This window comes from Triturus cristatus, chromosome 3_1 (genome assembly GCF_964204655.1).
Source record: "Triturus cristatus chromosome 3_1, aTriCri1.1, whole genome shotgun sequence".
In the NCBI taxonomy this organism is placed as follows: domain Eukaryota; kingdom Metazoa; phylum Chordata; class Amphibia; order Caudata; family Salamandridae; genus Triturus; species Triturus cristatus.
In genome coordinates, this window is record NC_140583.1 from 463,916,567 (window position 1) to 463,941,862 (window position 25,296).

At 47.1% G+C, this 25,296-nt stretch overlaps 1 long non-coding RNA gene across 1 annotated transcript in view; it reads left to right on the forward strand.

The window, feature by feature from the left end:
- The first annotated feature begins 3,161 nt into the window (after positions 1-3,161).
- Positions 3,162-25,296, forward strand: part of LOC146860414 (uncharacterized) — a 152,335-nt gene continuing 130,200 nt past the window's right edge. The window contains exon 1 of the long non-coding RNA XR_014979147.1: positions 3,162-3,425. This is a non-coding gene — a long non-coding RNA (uncharacterized LOC146860414). The remainder of the gene's footprint in view (positions 3,426-25,296) is intronic.

Genomic DNA, 25,296 nt, shown 5'->3' on the forward strand with positions numbered 1-25,296 from the left:
GAAGCCAGTCATTAAAGAACACCAAATGGGAGGCCCAGTAGTAAAGCCGCAAATCGGCTGCAGCCAGGCCCCACACATTTATGGGAGTCTATAAGCGGAACCCGATGGTTCCACAAGAAGAGACATATAAGAGCCTGAACTACGCAAAACCGCGCAGAAGGAATATAGTGTGGAAAGTTCTGTAGGACGCACAAGAACCGGAGCAAAATCATAATCTTAAAAAAAGGGATCCTAACCAGAAGGCTGGGGGAGTAGAGATGCCCAACGGTCAAGATCTTTCCTCATATGAGCAAACAAAGGTGTAATATTCAACAATCACGTCAGATTGGGAACCAAGTGGATGTATATGGTCAGGTAGAGAAACCTCAACAGACGAGTAGGTATAGATCCACACCAGCTATGGTCCTGCAGGGGGGCCATCAATGGAATCAGCATGGACTTTGAATGGTTAATCAAGAGCCCAGACACTAGGCCATAGAGATTACGAGTAATGAGTTTGGTGGCATGGGAGCTGGTTGCCACGCCAGTGATCTGCTCCCACAATGCCAAACTTGACCGCCGGCCGCCCTCCAGATTATGAGTTTCCTCGTGGACTGGTGGTCAATCCTTCAGCGGTGCCTATTGGAAAGGCACTGCAGTGGGAGCGTCAAAGGCCATTCCTGCGTGTCATGGACTGTGCAGTCCATGCCGTGCAGGAAAGGGGGTGCATGCACTCCCAGGCCAAGTCCAGTGCCCCCTTAGTTTTCTCACTTTCAGCATTTTCATGGTGTGAGCACCACCATGAGAGTGCCGGTGGTGAGGAAACACGTAATATGCTTGGGGGTGCCTCAGGGGCACGCCAAGCATTTTGTGGCCTGAGACCACTGCTCCACTGCCAGGGATTGAAGTTCCCTAGCTGTTTCAGCGGTCCCATGTTGGTCCGACCTCCAGGGTCGTAGTACAGCAATCGGACTGTTGTTGCAGCAGTAGCCGCACTGCCACCTCTGTATCACTGTCAGTTTGGCGGTCCATGGAGCGCCAAACTCATAATCAGGCCCTAAGAATGTACAAAGCGCGAGGGCCCAACAATAAGTGTTCATTGAGGAAGAGCACCACGTCATTGGCTTTGAGCGCCACACGGTCTTCTGGCACAGTGCTTCTCCACCAGAAGCCTTGAATCTGTGCGTCACAAAGGACCCATGCTTCCAGGGGCTTGATCGCACGGTTAGACATGAGAGGAGAAAAGGGGCAGCCTTGTCTAGAGCCCTGTTGAATCGGGAATGCATGAGCAAGGGCACCGTTCAGGCAGATCCTTACTGAAGAGACAGTATATAGTATTTGAACGAATCTATTTACCAAAACCTAGCCTAACCAATAAATCCCAGAGGAAACCCCAGTCAACAGAATCAAATGCATTCTTGAAATAAAGATGGAGAAAGGCGTTAGAGCCGGGCAGGAAACAAATATTTATTTTAAATCTAATACCATGAATATATTTTTTAATTAATAGTAAATGAAAAATATTTTAAAAATTGATGTAACAAAATACATTTAGGAATTGTAAAATATTTATTTGCATATCATTAAAATTATTACACTAAATTTTACTTTAAAATATACACTTTAAAAATATCTCCCTACCCTTATGCCCTAAAACCCCAATATTCCGCAACTAAAAAAATACAAAACCATTATTTGTATACATTAATGCAACTAAAAATACAAATGTAATTTTACTGAAAACACAAGTAAAAGAATTTCTGAACATATACAATCAAATACACTACAATACATTTCATACTAATTAACACTTACAGACGATATTACCTACAATATTTTCAACATCGATATTTTTTACTACGATATTAAAAACAACACAATAAATTATATTTTTCCCTTTGATATTCCTGTCGATGATATTTCAGAAATCCCAATATTCGTGTCGCAATATTTTTGTATCACTATATTTCTCCCCCGATTTTTTGCCCAAACACCAATGAACACACATTATGCATTCCACTCTGAACACAATTCAGATAAATAAATGGCTAGCCACCCACTTGTATCATACAGAGGCAATGAAATTGTAAATAAGGATAAAATACCATCTATTGAGTACTGGGATGTGTACCTGACAGATAACGATCTAAAGTGTATTATTATATACAATGCTGTCACTGTAGATCACTGAATGCAAGTGCAGCGCTATGTGCTCATTACAGACAGGTACGAAACTGTGGGTCCACACAGGAGTGACAGAGAAATAGCCTAGTGCATGCCCTTGGATACAGACAGTCATTGTAAATGTCTAAAGAGTCAATTCAGAAATAACAACTAGTCACCAAAAGGCATGAACAGTAAAAGTGCAACCAAACTTGCAGGTATCGAAGTGCGATGACCGATTGAACCTGTGTACTCCGTGTTGTACAGAGGGCTGACTATACTGTTTAGTATCTGGTGGTTTCTGCAGTGCAACAGCCAGCTTAGTAAATTTATCCATTATTGCATAGGAAGTCAATGCAATACAGCTAACTACTGAACACACATTGTATGTCCTTGGGATGCTCTCTTCTCTCTCAGGTGTGTTTATACAGATTTACTCTGGCTGCCTGTAATCAGTGCACTGCTTTGGGCTCAAGCTCATTTTTAGGTCTCACCTAGGCAGTGCAGGCGCTGTCTCTTCGAGACATGCTTTTTCTAAAATATGGGCTTTAGGCACCTCCCATCTTTTCAATTGGCTCCTCATACTGTCCTTTGTAAATGCCATCTTTTGATCAACAAAGAGGCTTAGTAGTCCCTCCTTTTGGACTTTTGTAACCTCCCATGAGGACTGCCCCTATTACATGTGCTCTTACTCTCTGTTATTTATGACTCTGTGAGTACTCCTTTTTTTTACTTGGTCCAATTCAAAACATCTGCAAATGCTTATCCTCCCTCCTGCTTGTAGAATTGTTTTCTCCCCTGCAGCCCAGCCCATGTGTCGCTGCTGATCCCCTTCCTCTTGTTTCTACTTGTTTTGCTTCCTATCGAAATTGACACAGTGTATGAGATGCCTTGAGCACAGCAAGCTCTGGCCCCTCCTCCCGGTCTGGGCATTGCAGCCTAGTCAGGAAATTCACCTCATGCCAAAGCCCCGCCTCATCCCGCTGGATGCCTTATGGAAACAACCCTCGGCTCTATTTACAATCACTTATTTAGCCCAGCCTGTGCGGCGCTGCTGATTTCCCTCTTCTTGTATCTACTTCTTTTGCTTCCTTTCAAAATCGACAAAGTGCATGAGAAACCTCGGGCACAGCACACCTTGGCCCCTCATCCTGGTCTGGGCATCGCAGCCTATTTGTGGAATTTGCCTCCTGCCAAAACCCCACCTCCTCCCGCTGGCTGCCTCACGACAACAACCCTCGGCTCTATTTACGATCACTTGCTTATTTCAATGGCTGCCGCAGGTAAATGAACATGCCGATCTGTGGGGGTGAATGGAGAAGACCCTGTTGTGTTTGTTGCAACTTTTTCTGCAAACGGCATGCGTTGCTGAAATGTTTTGCAATTGCAAATGTCCAATGCGGCACACTGTTATTTTGATCAAAACGCACACTGCTGTGAGTTTAAATGTGTGTTAAAACATCCTGCTTGCTTAATGTTTCCTGCCTTTCTGCATATGTGTGAAGCCCTGAACACCCTCAGAGAAGGGGGCCAGGGGAGGCTGGCACCAGCTGTGGAAACTGGCACGTCAAGTGGCTTTCTCTTTAATACAATATCATTCTGCTTAACAGTAGGTGGCAGATTGCAATAATCTAGGTGGATAAATCAGGTTAGGGGACATTAAAGGTTTATTGTTATTTTGCTTCCTATCAAAATCGACAAAGTGATTGGTAACTCATGAGAAATTCCTTTCACGAATAGTCTGTTTCTTTTTCTAGATATTTTTTTTAATAAACCCCTAGCTCTCGAAGGAGGCCGGACCCCCACCAGGCTACTGTCCAGCCTGCATAGCAGTCAGGTGCTGAACGTTCTGAGTTAAAAGTATATTAATTGCTGCATGCAGGCAGTAATCCACTCTCTTTGAAGCCCAAAGCTGAGTTTTAGGCACTGCTTCTACAGCGCCGCAGGAATGAGGACGCATGGCCTCTGCCTCCCCAACCCTGCCTCGCCGATAGCGTTTGATTTTTTGATTTATTTTTTATTTTTAAGTCAGTGTTGTGGTAACAAATGAAATGGGCACTGTAACCACTGTTTTTTTTACTAAAATGTACATGTGACTCTTTAACAGAAATAAAGGGGAAAAAACTCTTTCATACGCAAGTAAGAATGTTTTATTTATTTGTAAATGTTTGGTCACAATGCACGTCTTTGGTCTACCGGCAATTATTCCAACCAATCGCATAGATTTATCTGCCTCATCACGGATTAGGGGCCCCCATCTGAATATGATGAACCCCACCTCATCCCCTCCACTTCACCACACTCATCTCACACCACCCACCTCCCAGTCTTTCCAATAGCGAGCCTCTCAAGCTTATTTGATGTCATATTTGGGAAAGATTACCTATATTTCATGCAGTGGGCGAAGTGGGCAAGGTCGGCAGGGCACAGCGCGCCCCTACTTTTTAAAATTTAATAGAATATGTTCCCCTAATTTTTTATTTTAAAGATGCAACCAAGGATGGCAGAAATAGCCAGAGCCTATAGATAAGGCTTGACCGTTTGTGGCCGTTTGGGGGTGGGCGGGGTTGCCTGAGAAGGAAAAGGACTCTCCATTTTCCTTCTTGCCAAGAGAAAACAAGGGCAGTGTTCAATTCTCCTGCTCTGCCACAGGCAGCTGCCCCCTCTATCTTTCTTCCTCTTATTGTTATCCCGTCTCTTTCTGTCTCTGTCTAGCTCCTCTTCGTTTGCTGGTAACCGTGACTTCAACAAACAGCTCTTACTCTCTCTTTCCTCTCCTTTCCTTCATTCGTTCCCCTATGAAATGGATCCAAAAAAGAAACACTTTTGCTGGAAATGTCGTCTATTTCTGAAATGTTTCTATTCCAAAGTGCAGCCACTTGTCAAAGAGAAAAAAAGGTTCAAAATACGAAAAATAAATAAATATCTAAATAAAGCAAGACAGAATGGTCGTAAAGTAGCCAGATTGGTTTTATTCACATCCAAACACATTTGCGCCACTTCAGAGAGTTTGCCAGTGAAGTGCTACTTTCGTTTTCTGTCTTTCTTTGAACAGCATTGTTTCTTCCCCGAGTTACTGCAATACCTGGTTGATGTGTGGAGTGGAACTGGAAAACGTGTAACGTGATTTTAATGAGCTGTTTCCCTTATTTTAGTTTATAAAATGTGTACCATGACTCTGTGTTCTGGAATGTTGTCTTTTTAAACCATACTGCTTACGTTTTTTTAAACCATACTGCTTACGTTTTGGAACGATATAAGCAATGGACAATGAAACTGGTTGGCCCTGTGGTCCTCCTTAACTTTTCAGGCAAAATCTCTCATTGATGCCTGAATAATAAGTGTAAAAGCGTTAGGGCAACCATGCTGTTCCTGCTTGCAGTTCAGATGCTTTACTTAATCTTGTGTTCCCTACAACTGTTTGCTTTTTTCCCAGGATGTTGATACTTTTTTTTCAGGCAGCGTATTACTCTTGTCTTCCCTCCCTCGCAACCTATTTCCCATTTTCTGGTACTCCAACGTTGCAAGGTCACATGAATGGCAATAGCGCCAAGTAAATATGATCATCACACTGCAAACAAAAAAACAAAAGTAAAAAACATTGTCATTTTCAATGCCAATAGCTCTAACTTTCACAAATGCAAGACCGATTGCATTGCAAATGCTTGTTCTTGTCTGCCTTTGCTCAGAGCATGCAATGAAGCATTCATCTGTCGCTCCTGGGGGAATTCTGTAGAGACTCACTCAGTCATTCACGAGAAATTGCAAAATCTATGTAATTCAATCAGAATGTTGTCATCATTTTTAGTAGAGCACACAATAGTGCATACGCCAACTTAAGTGGCAAGCGAGAAATTATCTTTGAAGCCTTAGTTTGATCCATGGTAGAGATTTCTGGCAATGGACAGTCATTTTATTAATTCTCCACACTCACATAAATGTCATTTCTGCAATTTTAAAGTGATATTGTGGTGTGGTATCGGACTATGCCTCCGAAGTTCTACATTTTGAATAAAGCATAAAGTGCAGTAGAAGCTGCACTTTATGCTTCAGCTACGCTCTGCCACGTGAGCCACGCGTTTTCCGTGTTAAACAGGGACTGCTCGTTTGAGGTAGGCATTGAGTATCTATTACACGCCATTCATTCCGAGTGAAAGGGTTAAGCAGATGCTGCTTTCAGGAGAATGCGCGTTTCGCCTTGGGGCCATCTCCTCCTTGCTCCTGATGAAGTGTCTGGCACTTGATGTCTCATGCATTGCTGTTGCTTAGGAAATAACATTTGGTTCCAGTCATGGTACGGGACCAGGCCCTGGTGATTAAACACTCAGGAATGCGCCAAACACCGAAGTGCCCAGAACTCTGTGAAAGGGAGTGAACTTCTCAATGTTCCCGCGGAACTACAGAGAAAAGATTAGCTGTCAAACTCTCGAGGGTTCCGATATGTAGGGCAGATAATTTCCCGCTCATAATATTGCATAATTCGTTCATTTCCGGGATTCCACTATTTTGCATAGGATCGAGTAAGAAATGCAGAGGCGTAGCATTTTGTGATGATTTTATGTAAAGAGACTACTGATGCGAAATTCCATAAGGCTTGGGCATGGCACACAAGAAGCAATCATTCAGTGTTACAATAAACGATCAAAAATCAGATCGTAACAGTGTATGGGCACTTAAAATGCAATGTTTTAATTGTTGCTAAACAAAATCACAGGGACGATTGTTTAGGATGGATGTCGAGTGCGGAGTAACTTATATTTGAATACATTTGTGTTTTGTGGCTTTAATATTGCCCCGTGTTTTTTTAGGTTTATCTTTACGATAGCATAGCTACTGTTTATTCAGCAAAGATAGTCCGACCGACCCAACAGCCTCACCTAGCAATGACCCAAGCCCCAAAAATATACATTTGCAGCGACTCCACTTCCCTTAACTCCTAATTGCAGCGCCGGCGGCGGGTCTGGCATGTTGATGTTTCTGAATGACCTCAAAGCGCCTGCATTGGTATTTTCGTTACAACATCTGATTGGAGTTGATGGCTTCTCTTTCTTTTTGTCATATAAACTGGAAGGTGCCGCGGTGCACTGCTGAGTCCTTCCACCTTCAGAAAAAAATGCAACCCCAGAACTACCTCGTTTAACAGGTCTACCTTCCTCTAAATAGATTGGTTTGTGGTTATTGTAGTTGTGACCATACAAGCTTTGTTTGATGCATTTTTAGTAAACTCATTCTTTCATCCGCGTTTAACCAAAAAACAAAAAAAAGAAATCCTCGGTGTGAACCTGCAACATTTCCCAAGGATTTGGAGCCAAAAGCATTTATGTGTACGTGGATCAGCCCGAAACTTCCAATCGCCAATATCATCTTAAGGAGTTTTGGGGCCCGTCTCTATAAACAACTTTTGAATTTTATTATGGATTTTCTGCTGATTCATGTCTGCATGTTGGAAAAGAATGTTGAAATATACCCTGAACTTTTCGTAACTGAGACACACAAAACAGCAGAAATGTGCATTGCCGGGCACCCAATAATCATGAGAAAACACTGGGTTTCAGAGAACATCGAAAGACAGAGAAAGACAAAGGGAGGGAAATAATGTAGAGAAATAGAGATGAGATAGAGATAAAGTTCACTTTCCCAGAGGGCCCTTGGTAGTTGGTGAACCAAGTAATTGCCCACTTTGCCCATGCCTTATAAGGGCTCTGCCAATATCTATGAATGAAGTGAGAGAAGGCACAGTCCTTTCCATCCTTTATATTGTCACCAAGTGTATATGAATAGATATTTTCGGCCCTGTTCACAAAGGCATGTAAGAATGTCAATCCATCCATCAACCACAAAACATTAATAGAGGGCCCAGCTGCCCCAGGCGTCCCGGCACTACAGCATTAAACTGGAGCCAGAAACATTAAAAATTAGTCCTTGTCAAAACGTTTTTAGACGTATGTAAAAAAGTACTACAGAAGTACTACTTTAAATACTCCAAAATGCCTTTGTGAGTGAGCCTCTTAGTCTGAAAATCACAGCTTTTTTCGTTCAACACAGAAAAGAACCTGGTCTCCAATTGAGACACTGGCACAGGTTGCATAAATAGGTGCAATCCCCAAAGCTTAGGTATATGGGAGGAGCTTATATATATGAGTAGGGGAGAAAGAGTGTACAAAGGTCATGCAGTAAGACTACATGGCCATGGTGTGCCCAGCAAGGAGGCACATGGGCAGGGCACAGTGTCGCCCCAGTGGAGACTGCTACTGTTTCTACTGGGTTCACCTCACCATTTTCGAGCATTTCTTAAAAACATTTACATTTGAGAGGACTAGCATAACCATTAACAAAGGGTGTACACTATCAAAACCCAAACTAAATACATGGCAATTTACTTATTAATTTTGACTGCAGCTATGCCTGATGTTTCTCATTTACAACCTCATATAGACTCTCGTAGAGCAGTATCCCTGGGAACAGGTGCTCCACGTTTAGACCTGTCAGCCTAAGGTTGGTCTTCCTCCACACTTTTTGCTCTCATCGTCCGATTTTTTTTAATTCGTTTAAGCTGGCCTTAGGACTCTGTGAACTTTACTAGTGTTCAAGTGCTTGTGCTCACTCCCTAAAACATAGTAAAATTGGCTTACACCTGATTGGTATATTTAATTTATGTATAAGTATATTTAATTTAATTATAAGTCCATAGTAAAGGGCTGTCAAATTAAATCCAACTAGAGGGCCTGCAGCAAATATTGTGCCAGCTACTTAAGTAGCCCCATAAAACATGTCTCAGGCCTGCCATTGCACCCTACTGGCAACTTTAAATTGCCAATTTGACTTGGCAAAATAACTTTATGCCAAGTCTTAAACACCCCTTTTATTATGTATAGGTCTCCCTGAAGGTAGGCCTTAGACAGCCCATAGGGCAGAGTGAATTTTAATTAGAAGATTGGACATGGGCATTTAAGTTTTACATGTCCTGCTAGTAAAAAACTCATAATTTTTTTCACACTACTCTGAGACCTACCCTGGCCATAGGAAAACATTGGGTTGCCTTATTGCATTTAATAAGTGCTAGCTTTTGATTGGGAGTAAGAAGAGTACCATTGAGTTGGGTAACAATAAACATCTGTTATTCAGCGCAGTGATACCCTTGGGTGAACATGGGCTTGACAAAGCCACAGGTTATGTTATATTATTTTATGAGGAAATTCATGCTTGGTGTCTCAGAAATTGTCATTTATAATCATCTTTAATGGTAAAGTCGGATTTTAGATCATAATTTTGAAAATGCTACCTTCAGAAAGTTGGCTTTTTTTGCCCTATTTGGTGCCTACAGCCTATTTCTGGGTCACATGACTGGGCGTAGTTGGCAGTTGGACTTTGTATATTCTTGCCAGCCAGCCGCACAATGAAGGGATTAGGTGTGACAGGATGGGCATTCAGTGACAGGATGGGGCACAGATCTGGGCACAGCCCCATTTACAACTCAATAGACTGTGCCGTGCCTTCACACACATAACTTCACACTAGCCCATTGTGCCTGCAGCAAGGCTGGAGCCATGGCAGCAAGGCAGAAAATCCCGAGCACGTCAAAGGCAATCTCTAGATAAAGATAAAGGCACCAGGTATAAAAATAGGACCCTCAGACGAACTCTTAAGCAAGCGCCTGAAGCTGTGGAAGACTAAGAAGAAGGACTGCTGTGTTGCTGTGCTGCAAGAAAACCTGCTACTCTGCTGCCCTGCTACTGTGCTGTCCTCTTGCCCTACTCTCTGAGTGAGATGGACTGTACCTGCATTTTAAACACAGGACCACCAGAGTGATTCCAAGGGCTAGGTGGCTGGCCTCCTAGTCAGAGCTTCAGAGACAGAAAAGGCTCCAACCACCATGAACCCTTCACCTGGACTCTGCCTTCTGTGAGTCCTGCCCCTAAGTGGCGCCACCGCGGTTCTGGGTCCTTGGAAGTGGTCCTGAAGGTGCTCCACCAGCCCAGCTGTGGTTCTAGCAGGACCGGCGCAGAGCGACGCATCTCCTCACAGCTTGACTTCGGAACCGTCGCTGCGTGACACTTCCCTGATCCAGGACCATATTTTGGCCTCCTAAAGTTATCAGTAGTGAGGCATATCAGGAGTTCTGTGACACAGTGAGCACTGGATCCATGTATGGGTATACCTGCCGCACTTCTAGTCTCTACACAACAAACAACAAAGTGATAGAAGGAATCTTGTGATTCCTAGCAAAAAACCATGCAGGCAGATTCGGAGTTTACAATTGTGATGCAATCAGTTCAACCAGGCCCACAAATGGAACCTGCAGCAAAGACATTGATAGATTTAATGACAAGGAAAAAGGAGGACTCTTACACAATTCTAAGCAGAGGAACAATTGCCTGAAAAAACAAATATTTGAAACTACTGCAACACTTGCATAAAACCTGAAGATCTTTTTGTGGGAATGCATGCATGTTTTCATTCATCTACAAGCCACTAGCTGACATTCTCTCTGCAAAGCTTGTACTGCTTTATCTGGTTACCTCTACACCTGCAGCGTGTACCATCTAATAATACTTCTTGACCCTTCCCCTCCATGGACACCCACCATAACCCTGCAGCATAAGAATGTTGCATATTTGGTACTTCAACGCGTGGGTGATACTGAACTGCTTTTGCCAGCTCTTGGGAATCACAGCTGAGTATTCAAACAGTATCATGACACTGTATTTCTTCTACTGCTTTTTGACTGGTAGCACTTATTTTTATTTGCTCTCTATGTACCTCAAGTTTCTGCTGCTGTGCTTACTCTGTAAAATGCTAGTTTCATGATCTTAAGTGCCATGTTGCCATGCCCGTTCTCTACCTCAGGGAAATACTGTGCTCCTACTCTCCCTACCCTTGCAACTCCCTACTATATCTACCTCAGAACGTTACGTCCTCACATCCCTCTGTCTAACAGATTCCTCCTTAATATACCGTACTTGCTGCTATTTTGCCTATATATCCCATTGTACAGTTTGCCTTTTTTACCATTACTATATATTTTTATCTATTCTCGATATACCTCATATTATTGTTGTTGTCCTTACTCTGTAAAGCGCTCTGATACCTTCGGGTGTAGTTTGCACGATATAAAACTCACACACAAATAAATAAATAAATAAATAAAGGCTGAAAAAAGAAATGCGGCATAGGGCCTTTTGACAATGGAAACCCATACTGAGCACCAGTTCACATAAGTTGTGTGCCTTGCATGTAGACATCTTGAGCACATGAGAGTTTTGAACAGTATCACTTTTTAAGCAGGCACTTGCTCAGCAATTGAAGTCAATAGCTTGAAAGATACTTGGAGATTTTCTGGTGTATACCTCTTCAGGGCACCAGCGTTTTATTTCGGTCAGAATAAAGCCAATGAAAAGATTTGGATCCGAAGTAGTACAGAGCAGAGCCAATATCTAGAGACTGCAAAACTGAGTGTGTACAATGACACGAAGTTATGAGCGCATTTTGTTTTTTGAGTACTATTACCTTGTTATTCAAAAGGTTTTGACTTAACAATTACATTGTTAACAGCGTGAGAAATCGCAGACACTTTCCTACACATGCCAATTTCCAGGAGTCCTTCTAATTTTGGAAAGATTCCCACCTGCGCACATGAAGAGCTTCTGCTGAAAGCCATATGGGTCGACACCTTCAGGTTTTATGAAAGGTTCACAGAAAGATGCAACAGCATCTAGTTAAAAAGGTGACCTGCTGGATAAATAACATTTCCTTAATTAAATTATTCAATATTTGGTACGACTTCAAAACACACCGATCCCTGTGGATATATTAGCAACACATCGTGGCATGCCTCATTTCCCGTCACAAAAACTTAACTGTAATGGAGCCTGCAGGCATTCGCAGCGTACTGCCGAAATAAACCAAACGTACAAGCGATAATACAACATCTTCATAACTATTAATGCAAAAATAATACTTAATTTGCCATGATTACTTCATAGGACCAATTATAATTTTCTTGTAAAGGTGTACCCAATTTTGACAGCTCCTCGGCTCCATTCCATTTCTTGCTGTTCTGTTCCTTCTAAAGCACACTGTTTGCACATTCTCATTTTCTCCTTTCAAAGTCTTCGGGGATATTCTCAAGAACGTGTGATAACTATCGCAAAATTAGCTTAACACAACTCTTCACAACGCAGTCTATCGCGGGAAAATAACTCTGTGTTAATGTAGTATTCTCAACCCGGCGGGACTATGCGATAGTCCCACGATGACGCGTCAAATGACTGTGTTAAAATCAATCGCGATGCCGCAAAAATGCAAAACGCGAAAAAAGTTGCGATGAGGCCAATCGCGATACAAAAATCAGTGAAAACCAGCGACAGGCCTGCAATTCCCACGTGTCATGCGGGAAAATGCACTATAAAAGCAGAACAAGAAAAACACACCAAAAACAAAATAAACTGCGTAGCAACATGGGTGCACCCGACCGAGTGCCAGAGGTCAATGCGAACCCCACAAGCCACACAGACCACCAGCAAGGCACCTTCGGGTCGGGGAAGGCCAAGGCGAATAGGAAGAGGAAGACACGGTTCAGTCCGCATGACAACCGGATCGTCGTCACGGAGGTGACAGAACACCAACAACAACTGTCCGTCACCTCCACCGTGTCATTGGCAACACAGATGGAAAAATGGCATTCCATCGTGAATGCTGTCAGAGTGTCGAGGAGGCCAAGATGCGCTGGCATGATGTGAAAAGCCAAACCAAGCAGAAACCCACTGCCAACAGGAAGGCAGCAACGGCGAATGGAGGTGGGAGTCCTGCGCCACAGGAGGAACTGGAGCAAATGGTGGCCACAGTCATCAGTGTGGGGACAGTGCAAGGAGTCGGGAATCCGGACACTGCTCGACATGACCTGACACAACATCAACAGGGTGAGTAATGAACAGAGACTGGGAGGATGGGGGGTGACGGGCAAAATGGCACACATGCACATTGACGTGTATTACACCGCACACCCACAATGACCCTGGTTCATGTCCCTGATCCCCGTGGCACACTGCAGCACACATACAAACATCAAGTAGGCCCTCGTCCAGCATGTGCCCAAAGGGGTCCCACCCCACACATCACTTATTCCACAACACACACACGCAACCGTGCGAAACACAGCAAAGATGCGTATTTGTGAGACACACTGACAATGCAAGTGACACTACATGATGAACAGCATGGTTGGAGTACAATCACCATGACACTGTGCATGCGACGAGACTGAGGTGGCTGAGTGTAGACCACATCCATAAAGGAGCAGGTCACACTCTGACACATCCCCGTGCACAAACAACCACTGACGTCAACAATACATCTGCACACAAACAATGCACAATAGTACAAAAACCGTCCAAGAGCACAAATGACCCAAGTCGCCAATACCACAGCACCTGAAAAGCACAAAAGTCAAAGGCACACCGCCTCCAAGGGATAAGGGGCAGCAAAATCACAGCGGCAGGGGCGACTGTCCCACAGTGCAGCACACACACATAGCAATGATAGCACATTCACATAGACGACAATGTGGTACACGGTGCAACACTTACACTGCAGAACAGAGGGCACAACTGGGTCCGCTTGTGTGTAGAAAATGGCCAATCACATCTGAAAAAGCAGGAAACTGTGAGATAAGAATGTACGTGTACAACCCCACCTACGTCATGCAGTCCAAATTTCCACTGTCCCGCATCAAATAGTCCACTCCTCCCAAACAGTCACAATGTACATTGTCATGCAGTCTGTATGTAAACAAACAATGCGTCAACATACATGCCAACACAATGTCAACAAGCATCTCCCCTTCACATTGCAAAGGGACAAACAACACCTCCAGCAGAGCAGAGCAGACAACTCATCAGTGATGCTGAAGGGGACCTCCACACTTTCGACACCAACGCCCTACAACAGTACCCCACCCCCTGGACAGACCACACAGCTGGATGCACCCACCACCATGGCTGGCTCTCAGCAGCCCACCGAAACACACATCGCATTCCAAGGTCAGGTGTCAGACTGCCAGAAGGGGGTGGCCGAACAGGTGCAGGTGGGATTCTACCTAATGGAAGCCGAACTAGATCACATACATGGGTGTCTAGGTCCCATCAGGGACCACCTACACTCCCCAACGGAGACCCATGCTGCGACAGAGACACATGCCTTTGCACATTTCCAGTACTGACCATGCCCAGAGCCACGGGATAATCATCCACACCCCCACGCTGGACTGGCATACGCTGGCCCAGTTCACTCCTCTTAAGTATTAAGTGGGGGACGACAAAGCTACATGTGCAAGGTCTCACCCGCTGCCTGCGGTGACATGGCTGCATACGGTGCATGTGCGGGGCTTCTCCTCCTGGCACGGGACAGTCCGCGAGGCTCCCATCGTCACAAGGGAGCCCCGCCAGGACCAACAGCATCTTTCTGCTTCCGGCTGGCAGCAGGCCTCCCGTCATGCTCCTCTCCCGGTGCCGGCTTCCTGGGGATTCCGTGGGCGCGGGGCTTCCTTCGGGAAAGCAGAAGTCCCGCCCCACGTCAGGCCACACGCGGCCTGACTTCCTGTTTCACCCAGCCATGGCGGTGATTCTCCGTGCAGCTCGGGGTCAATACGGGGTAGGCTCCCGTTTATAGATAAAAACAATAGCGTGGTGGGCTCCCACCACCGAGCACTGCAATGCGGGGTGGGCAACCGCTCCTTAAGATACCGATGCGGGGTGGGCTCCCGCTCGGTTTTTGAATAGCAGGAATTTACGGAAATAACGCGGGGTGGGCACCCGCTTTTTCAGAGAGTAGGCTGGGAGCGGGGTGGGCACCCGCTCTCCATTTCTCCAAAACCGCGGGGTGGGCACCCGCTAATTAGCACAAATGCGGGGTGGGCACCCGCTTCACTCTCCTCCCTCGGGGGAATCCCCACGTCGGGATTTCCTTGGGGAAACCTGCCGCTTCGCTCTGCGGAGCCCTCGTGCTCCTGTTCCTCTGGGTCAGTTTGCAAGGAAGCGCTCACAAGGCGCTAGAAACAGCACAAGCTCCAGCAGTGGCCCCTGAAAGGCCAGAGGAAGGAGTCCTTGGTGTGGGGGGGACCACAGCAGCACGCAACCAGGCAGGCCAGCATGCAGGGGCCCCCAGGAAACAGCAGCTGGTTCCCGCGGCGGTTCCTCCTGGCAGAGTGTCCCCCCCAAAGTAAGAACAAGCACAGCAGAACATTTTCATGGGGTCACAGCCCCTTCTTATACACACATTTCCTTTGTCACAAACTGTAGGGCAAGGGGAGAACCAGTTGCAACTGGTTCTGGAGCACTTTGTTTTGCTCAGCCCCTCTCCCTATTCACAGGACAGGCTAGGGACATCAGACGCACCACAGGAGGTGGAGCCAGCATTGTGTAGGGACGGCACAGCCCTATTCAGGTCCCAGGTGTAACCTCCCTCCCATCTACATGCAGATCTCTCCATTCACCACCGGGCAGACCCATCCTGGCTCCTGGAATTCCCCACACCATCCAGCCCCTGTCACTCACATGCCAGACAGGCAATTCAAATCACACTGTACACAGAAATGCCAACTTCTAAAAGTGGCACTTCTCCACCAGTCACACTAAATCTGCGCACACCATTGCGCAGCATTTATTCTCACGAGTTCGCACATACTAAACTCGACCCTGCACTCCTCTCACACCAGGAATTACTATGGATACACATATCCCCGTGCATTCCTATGGGAGGGCAGGCCAGTCTCACCACGTGCACTCAGAGCGCGCATGCACTTTACAATGGGTCACAATGCTAAAGTGCGCAAAGGCCAAAAACCACCAACACTACACAGGGAAAAAGCCTAGGATAATTGCAAAAAGTTTAGGGGTCAACCGGCCAAAAGCGCCAAGTCCAACAGCACCCACGACAGATGTGAGCAACTCTGATAGTCTGGCAGTAAGACACCTCTGACTCTGGCAACTGTTGTTTGGTGTTGGTCCTGGCGGTGGTGGCGTGTGCATCCTGCAGTGATGCGACGTCCAGGCAGATCAGGACTTGATATGATGTGTGAGCCCAGGTAGACCGCAGTTGAGGCCGGAGGCAGCGGACAGTGCTGGGCCACAGACACATGGCCTTGGTGACCGCCAGTCCATCGACCCAGAGGCCATCCAATATGCTATCAGACAGGGTCCATGACTAGAGCTGCACAAAGTTAGTGGCCTCGGATGCACTGCGGACGGCACAGGCACACCGCCACAGGACGGTGACTTGCGGAGCAGTGAGATAGGGCCACGCGAGCTGAGCAGGTCCTCGTCGATGTCGAAGGTGAATGTAGCAGAGGCTTGCGGGGGACAGTGGAAGGTGGACTCCAGGGCAAGATGCAGGGGGCAGAAGCCGGCCGGAAGTGGCAAAGGGAGGAGTGGAATGCTGCAGCCTCGTTTTTGCCACAAAGTCAGTATCACCGATATGATGATGAAGACAACCCCCAGTCCATAGACTCAGTCGCCACCAAAGTTCAACCAGAAAGTGTCCATGGATGTCAGGGAACAGAGTCAGTGGCACCGGAGCTGAAAGGGGATGCAGTCTGCAATGAGGCCAGTACAATGACATCAAATCTGCCATAAATAAATCAAGACTGAGTTCCCAATCTGTGACCTACTCGACCGCAGTGTAGGCCCGAGGCAGCGGTCAGCAGGGACCCACAGCCACGTGTCGTTGGCTCGCAATGCACAGAGTTAGTGACACCAGAGCAGTTGTTGGCAGTGTTCGATCACCTCCGTAACGAGGATCCTTTTTTCCTCCGGACTGCACCACGTCTTCCTCTTACTCCTCTCCTTGCGTACAATGATATGAACACTGCCATACACAAATAAAGACTCAGTTCCAACTGTGTGACCTACTTGACCGTTGTGTAGGCCGGAGGCAGCAGTCTGCGCGGGCCAACCATTGTTCAGCAAGCTCCTCCTGGAACTCTAACACACAACGTCGAAATGGCATGTGGGGATGACTTGTGGTTGACGGAGGTAGAAGCAACAGAGATTAGCGGGTGTTTAGCCAGCGACAATGCCGTGTCCTGCCTGGTACGGACTGGATTGGATATGTGTGAGGCCTGCTAGACCACAGTGTAGACCGAAGGCGTAGTCATCAAGGGCCCACAGACACATGTGTTTGGGATGCCATGCACAGACTTGGTGTTACCGCATCGAAGGGAGTGTAGGGATTTAAACTCTGCATTGTGTGTGTACTCGGCCATTGTATAATCAAGACTCAGTTCCAAATGTGTGATCTACTGGACCGTAGTGTAGGCCAGAGGCAGTGGTAGAGTACGTCAATGAGAAAGGGGTACAGAGGGCCTGTCTCGCGGAGGCGTGATGGTTTGAGGAGGCTGTCAAGGTCACGGGCCTCGGGCTTGGAGCTTGCGCCGGCTCGTGGTGGGCCCTCTTTGACACACGCCGGTGTCGGCAGATGAACAGTGAGGCCTGGCTGTGCAGGGGCGGGCAAGACGGGTTCGGGGACCCGTGACCCGGGGTGCAGCAGGCGCACAGGATCGCAGGCAACACCACTCACAGCGACGGCGTCGGCCTTGTGGCGGAGTGGGAGGCGCCGCCCTGGCAGACATGTTGGACATTCCGGAAGAGAACCACGCCCAGAGCTACGTGCTTTTTATTCACACCCCGACGCTGGCCTGGCGTACGCAGGGCCAGCCCACTCCGCACACGCTTACAGGGGGGGACGTCACAAGCTACATTCCTGCGATCTTCCCCACTGGCTGGGATGTCATGGTTGTGTCCACTGTGCACTACACTCCAAACACCAGCAGTGGATCTAGATATGGATATATCTGTGGTCTACATACTGCAGTCTGTCCAGCACCCCTCTGCCACACTTGGCATTGTGTACATTCTCATTCATGGGTCACTTGCCTCCTTTGCACATACCTGGTTCCCACCTCTCCCCACATTCCGCTATTGTGTGGATGAGGTGCCATGCCGGTGAAGGCTCATGTACATGGCTAGCCCAGGTTGCCACAGTAAGTTGTGCTGTCGTGTATGGTGGGTGGGCATGTTGTTTGGCATGTTGTATGTGATTTTGTAATGTGTGCATTGCCAGAGTTGTGAGTTGCATGATTGTGGAGTTGAGGTATGTGGTGTGTTCATTCAATCAATCAATCAATCAAGGAATTTATATCGCGCACTACTCACCCGGAAGGGTCTCAAGGCGCTTGGGGGAGGGGGTCTGCTACTGCTCAAACAGCCAGGTCTTGAGCTGTTTCCTGAAGGCGAGGTGGTCCTGTGTCAGCCGCAGGTGGACGGGCAGGGAGTTCCATGTCTTAGCCGCCAGGTAGGAGAAGGATCTTCCTCCGGCGGTGGCTCTCTGGATGCGAGGGACGACGGCGAGGGCGAGGTACGCGGATCGTAGCTGTCGGGTGGGCGTGTAGAAGGTCAGGCGGTCGATGAGGTACCTTGGGCCCAGGTCGTGGAGGGATTTGTGTGCGTGGGTGAGGAGCCTGAACGTGATCCTCTTGTTGACAGGGAGCCAGTGCAGGTCTCTTAGGTGGCTCGAGATGTGGCTGCGTCGGGGGGCGTCCAGGATGAGACGGGCGGAGGCGTTCTGGATACGCTGAAGTCTTTTCTGAAGCTTGGCTGTTGTACCGGCGTAGAGGGTGTTTCCGTAGTCTAGTCTGCTGGTGACGAGGGCCTGGGTGACAGTCTTCCTGGTCTCAGTCGGGATCCATCTGAAGATCTTGCGGAGCATGCGGAGGTTGTGGAAGCAAGATGAGGAGACGGCGTTGACTTGTCTGGTCATCGATAGGGAGGAGTCCAGGATGACGCCCAAGTTGCGTGCGTGGTCCGTTGGCGTGGGTGCGGTGCCCAGGGCCGGGGGCCACCAGGAGTCGTCCCATGCAGAGGGCGATGGTCCCAGGATGAGGACTTCTGTCTTGTCCGTGTTCAACTTCAGGCGGCTGATGTTCATCCATTCGGCGACATCTTTCATCCCTTCGTGTAGGTCGGCTTTGGCGGTGTCGGGGTCTCTGGTCAGGGAGAGAATCAGCTGGGTGTCATCGGCGTAGGAGATGATGTTGAGGTTGTGTTGGCGTGCGATGTCAGCGAGGGGTTTCATGTAGATGTTGAAGAGAGTGGGGCTGAGCAATGATACTTGCGGGACGCCGCAGATGACTTCGGTGGCCTCAGAGCGGAACGGAGGGAAGCGTACTCTCTGTGTTCTGCCAGAGAGGTATGAGATGATCCATTCCAGAGCAATCCCCTGGATGCCGGTGTCGTTGAGGCGTTGGACTAGGGTGCGGTGGCAGACAGTGTCAAATGCTGCGGAGAGGTCAAGGAGGATGAGTGCCGCTGTTTCACCTTTGTCGAGCAGGGCTCGGATGTCGTCGGTGGCTGCGATGAGGGCGGTCTCTGTGCTGTGGTTGGCTCTGAATCCGGATTGCGATGGGTCGAGGGATCCGTTCGTCTCGAGGAAGGCGGCCAGCTGCTTGTTGACGACCTTCTCGATGACTTTGGCAGGGAAAGGAAGGAGCGAGATAGGGCGGAAGTTCTTGAGGTCGGTCGGGTCCGCAGTTGGTTTCTTCAGTAGTGCGCTGAGCTCGGCGTGCTTCCAGCTCTCTGGGAAGGTGGCTGTGTCGAAGGAGGCGTTGATGATGTCTCGGAGGTGGGGTGCGATGGTAGAGGCGGCCTTGTTGAAGACATGGTGGGGGCATGGGTCGGTCGGAGATCCGGAGTGGATGGTGTTCATCATGCGTGTCGTGTCTTCGAGGGTCACTTTGGTCCATGTCTGGAGGATAGCGGCGGAGTGCGTAGGTTCGGTCGATGGGTGCGGGGGTGGAGCACCGAAACTGTTGTGGATGTCGGCGATCTTGCGGTGGAAGTACGAGGCGAGGGAGTCGCAGAGGTCCTGCGAGGGAGTGATGTCGTTGTTGCTGGTGCTGGGGTTGGAGAACTCCTTGACGATGTTGAAGAGCTCCTTGCTGTCATGGGCGTTCTTGTCCAGTCGTTCCTTCAAAGATTTCTTTGAAGATTTCTTTTCATTTGGTACTTACCAACGAGCAGTGCATTCCCATAGGTGCCAGCCTGGAAGCGCTGGTTGATGATGGACTGTCGGAAGATGAAGAAATCATGCACACTACCTGGGTAGTTGGCGACGACATTGATGAAGATTCCCAGGTGATCCTTTATTGCCTGCACATTGCTGGAATGCGTGTGCTTTCTGTTGTGGTAATTGTGTGCAGTCTCAGCAGGGGACACAAGTAGGACATGTGTGCTGTCCTTTGCCCCAACACGTGCGGGAATCCAGCTGTGGCTTATAGTCCTTGCTTGGTCACCAGCTGTTCCTGCGCATTGTGGGGGACGCACAGGTACTAGGGTACCGAGCTGATGATGGCATCCAGGACAGGTGTGAGGAACTTGGATGGGGCTGGCTGTGAGACTCCTCCGACTCTGGCGGTTGTTGGTTGGGAGGTACCAGAGGACAACAGGTGCAGCACAGCCAGCAGCTTTGTCTGAGGTGGGATGTTGGTTGTCCGCTGTGTTGGTACAGTCAGCCTGTGGGCAATGATGGTACGGATGCGGAGGTTGGTTGTCCTTATTGAGTCTGTCCTGGGCAATGACATAGTCTGGTGTTAGGTCTGTGAGGCTGGTGCGTTTCCTGAAGGTTCGCTGTCTTTATCTGCGCTGCCTCTGTGGTGGTCCGGGGGGGCGGAGGGGATCCGGGGAGGTAGGCGGGCCTGGGGGTGGTGGCGGTGGGTGTTGTGGCCCTGTTGGGGCTCAGAGCTGCATGATCAGTGGCTCCATGGCATCTGTTGGTCTTCAGGTGTGGCTGTGGGCTGGGCTCCCTTTTCTGGTGCAGGTTGGCATCCGACTTTGCACCAGGTCAGAGCAGGTGTTAATTTCCTGCTGCTAACGCAAGTGGTGTTGTCGCGGCTTTTTGCTCGGGAATGCCTACTCTGCGTCTCATTAGCGATAGTTGCCGGGGTCATCTGTGGCGACGTTTTTTGCATATGCTATCGCAGGTAAACTGGTGGTATCAGTTGTTAGCACCAGCTTGTGAATGGGGCGATACATTTATTGCGTCTTTGGCTGCGATAAAGCGCCAATAACTCTGCGATAGATCCTTGAGAATATGCCCCTTCTTCTTTTGAATTGTTATTCTCGCAATGGTTGTCCAAAAACCTGTGGAAATCAATGGCTGCCTCATATAAAGTTGGCTTCTCTGAAAATGGCATTCATTTCCTTTGTACTGCAGGCGCCACGCTTCTGTATCACAGAGAGGGCATTTATCGCACTCTTTAGCTCAGAATTTGTGGGGCCGTTCCTGCGCCTGGATATTCAGAGTAAGGAGGAGCCCTTACATGGGGAAGAGCATAGGATACATTCTGTGTGGCGCATTTCCTGTTCCAATTCCACCAAAGGGCAGAAGGGGGCACTAGAAAGTTTAATTCACCTGGAGGTCGTCAACATTTTATGTGCCCTCTGGTAAGGGCTTTTCTAGTGGATACAGAGGCTCGGGGAGAAGGGGTGGGGTGCAATGACATTCAGAGCAGGGATACCCAGCTCTAGATGCTCTGCGCCCACACTTTGAAGTGCGTCTTTGGGTGCACTTTGAGGGGGAGTGAAGTGAGAAAAGGCATTTACCTTTTGGTTATCATCAGGTCCAAGTTGAGCCAGTGTCTACATCATCATCATCAGGGCTCCGTGGCTGCGATGTGTGGTGCAAACATCCACTGAACCTGCTCCAGGTTCTTCAGTTTTGTTGCAAAGGCTGTATAATGCAGTCCCACAACTTCACACTTATTGGCAAATCAAAAGTCTGACCACAAACTTGTTCAGTGAGGTTCTTTGCACTATGTTGGAAGTCACTCCAAAAAAGAAATTTGACAGACACGATTGTAAGTTGAACTAGACCGAGTCGGAGGTTCTTGGAAGGTTGTGAGCACATTACAACCCATAATACCAGATTCTTTAGTAGACGTCCTGGCACCTGCAGGTGTCACATCATATTTTAATGTGCCTAACCTAGTATTTTAGCTTTTCATTACAATCGTTTTCTCATTACTTATGCCTGACTAAGTGTATTGTAGGACAGGCATTTGTATTTCCATCCAAGGGAACATACAGCACTGTTTTTGAGTCTGTTTATAAAGAAGGCTAAAAAGCAACCTTGTGTAGTATATTTCTGCTCAAAAGTCAATTTTATTTAATAAAACGACCACAGGGAGAATGGGGTGAGTCTAAGGTCACATCTACTTTCCTCCATAGCAATAAAGAACTTATCTGGCACCACTTCCCATGACCTGGGGAGCTTTTATTTGAAGGCCAGCTTTTTAAAACATCCACAGCTGAGCTGGATCTCCTATCTGTGCATGGGATTGCACCTCTTCACCACGTGACCGTGTGATGAGGCATGAACCCCTGTGTCTCCCGGTGGCACTGTGTGAGTTGGCAGGCCTGCCACCATGTGCGCTATCCCCATGGCATGCAACAACACAGAAAAGGAGACTTGTCTACTCACTCTGTAATCCTTTCGACTTCACTTTTATATTCAGAGCTCCAGAGAGGCAGGCATTGCGCTTTGCATAAGTGATAAAATATAGGTATTGATTAATGTAATATTGATTTATTGGAGAGTGCGTAGCTTCAGAGGTGGTGTTTGGGGCGTGACACCCCCAAATAAATAAACTCTTGCCCTGGTATTTGGGTCTGGAGGCCCTGAGGTGGGTCTGCTATGTCTGTGTTGGTTTTTCTCATTGTGAGTCAAGAATGAAAGCCAAAACAGTGACCTTTGATATAAGCGAGAGAGAGAATGAGAGACAGTTATACCCATCTAGTGGCTGAATTTCACAATGTGAAACCAGGTAATTGCTTATCCAAAATGTCTGATCATAGGCAAATATTTTATTTTACCGAGCCTCCTTTTCCTTTATTATCACACATGAGCTCACTTTTAAATACTTGAGGTCAGAGTGCGTACTGTAAAAGCATCTTTTATGTTTGATTTAATAGACTATAATGTTGCATAATCTATAAAAATATCTAGGCCCCGTTTAGGGTTTATGATGACTGACTTGTCTCTTAGTTCAGGAGTGGCATTGTGTTATAATATGTAAATATATCATATGCTATTCCCCCTTCTATCCTGTGAAATGCTATTTTCTCTCCCCTCCCTTTATCTCTCATTGCAATGTCCCATGTAGAATGTTTTCTTTGAAAGGTTGGAACTGTAATAAGGCAGTTCCCTGGAGAGTTGCCTTTGATATGCTGTGGCCAGAGTTTCTTCTATCAAACTTTAAACTTCATTTTATCAAGGACATCTTATATCGTGACTCTGTTTGACTTCATTTATACTTGAATATAGATCTTCACCCATTGTCATTGGTGTGCGAGTCATGAATATCTCTAAAAACCTTTAATAAATGCCTCTCTATGCAGGAATATAATCAGCTTCCGCTTATTAAAGAAATCACCTTTCTGAATTTTGAAGAGAGTGCATCACATGTTTGCATTATGTTTGCTGCACAATTTACATGGCAAACATTTTCATGGCTCGACTCACGCATGTGTTCTTAGAGCCAAGCCAGATCAATGGCTCTGGTCCAGCTCGGCTCGCCCTATTAATTTGTCTGTGTGCCTACCTCCATTTGTGATTCAGGCTTAGTATATAGGGCTGCCAATCACTTAATAAAATGATTTGTGAAGGGAGAGGACTAGAAACATGGAACCCTGCCCACAGGCACTGATTTGATCACTCTATCATCAAGGATTCTTGAAACAAAGGTGAAGAAGAGTGTGTGCTCTGAAATTCATTTAAAATAATTGATCTCAGGGCAGGGACTCCAGGACACTGTGTTATACCTGACCATAGTCATGAATCTCCAGGAAGTACTAGCAGGCCTATGTGGGATGGACTGTGGCGTACCTTCACCAGGGGTTTTTGGGGGTTGTGACACCCCTCAAATAAATTCTTGGCTTGATAGTTGTGTCTGGGGGCCCTGTGTCAGGTCGTCTCTGTCTGTGTCGACTTTTCACGTCATTCTCGTTTCACTAAGAGGTTTTATCTAGTTCATTTTTTGAATCAGGATTACCAAAAAAGTAGTAAATCTGCACCTATAGAAGTACTCCTTGATTCGGTTCAAATGTAATGCTTTTGGAACTCACAAACACTGGCAGTGGTAGGTTTGAAAAGATGCACCAGTCTCAAGTTTCCAGGCATTCTACTGGCAGTCAAGCACTCAAGATGTGATGGGATTAATGCTTGCAAAGAGTCTAACCAGTGGCAATCTCTTGGTGTAGTATTCCATCCCATCATTTGTCACCCACTTTGCCACTCTAGGCAGAGGCCCATCTAATGCAAATTAGTACTAACCCAGCTCCTCACAGCAACAGTCCATCCTGAACATGGGTCATCTCACCCCTCCACCTTGCAGCCCACTGCTTTTTTGTTGGGAAATTTGAGACTCAGACCCTTTAAATTTCACTGACTAAGCTACTCCAAGGTTAATTGCTTTTTTATCTAACATTGCTCAACTCATCACAGCACTTTACTTTAAAAGAGAGATAATACAGCAAGGCTTGTTTCACTCTAATATAAGTGTTGGAGTGCAGCAGGAGAAACATGTAGCATTCAACGGCATGTACAAAGTGAACTAACACCATTTATATGTGACATGTGCATGATCTTTCAGCGAGTTTCCAAGAGATGGTCTTAGTGCAGGATTGTAATACTGTGAAAGAGGGCACTGTGCGTATCTTGGTTGGACCAGAGATCCAGATTTTAGGTGCATTGCTGAGAAAAACTTACTTTGTGGTTGATGTTTGCTTGAATATGGTGATGTTGAGGCAGAATGTGTTTTTTTCTCTTAGAATTATTGCCCTCCAAGCTATAGATAGCTTGGCAGCCAATTGTATGGGGATGGCTAGACATATAGCCTGGTAGGTAGTGCACACAGTCTTGAATGTGCTACAATCCACATCTCCTATGTGTCATGAACTATGTACACTCAAGAATGCCTCACATTTAGAGGAGATAGTAAATACTCTGAAAGCAGGCACGTGAGTGACTGTATCCAACTGTAGGGGAAAGCCTGAGGGGGTTCTCTTATAGCCCTGTGCTCACCTCCCAAGTTGCCTTTTGGTGACCTCT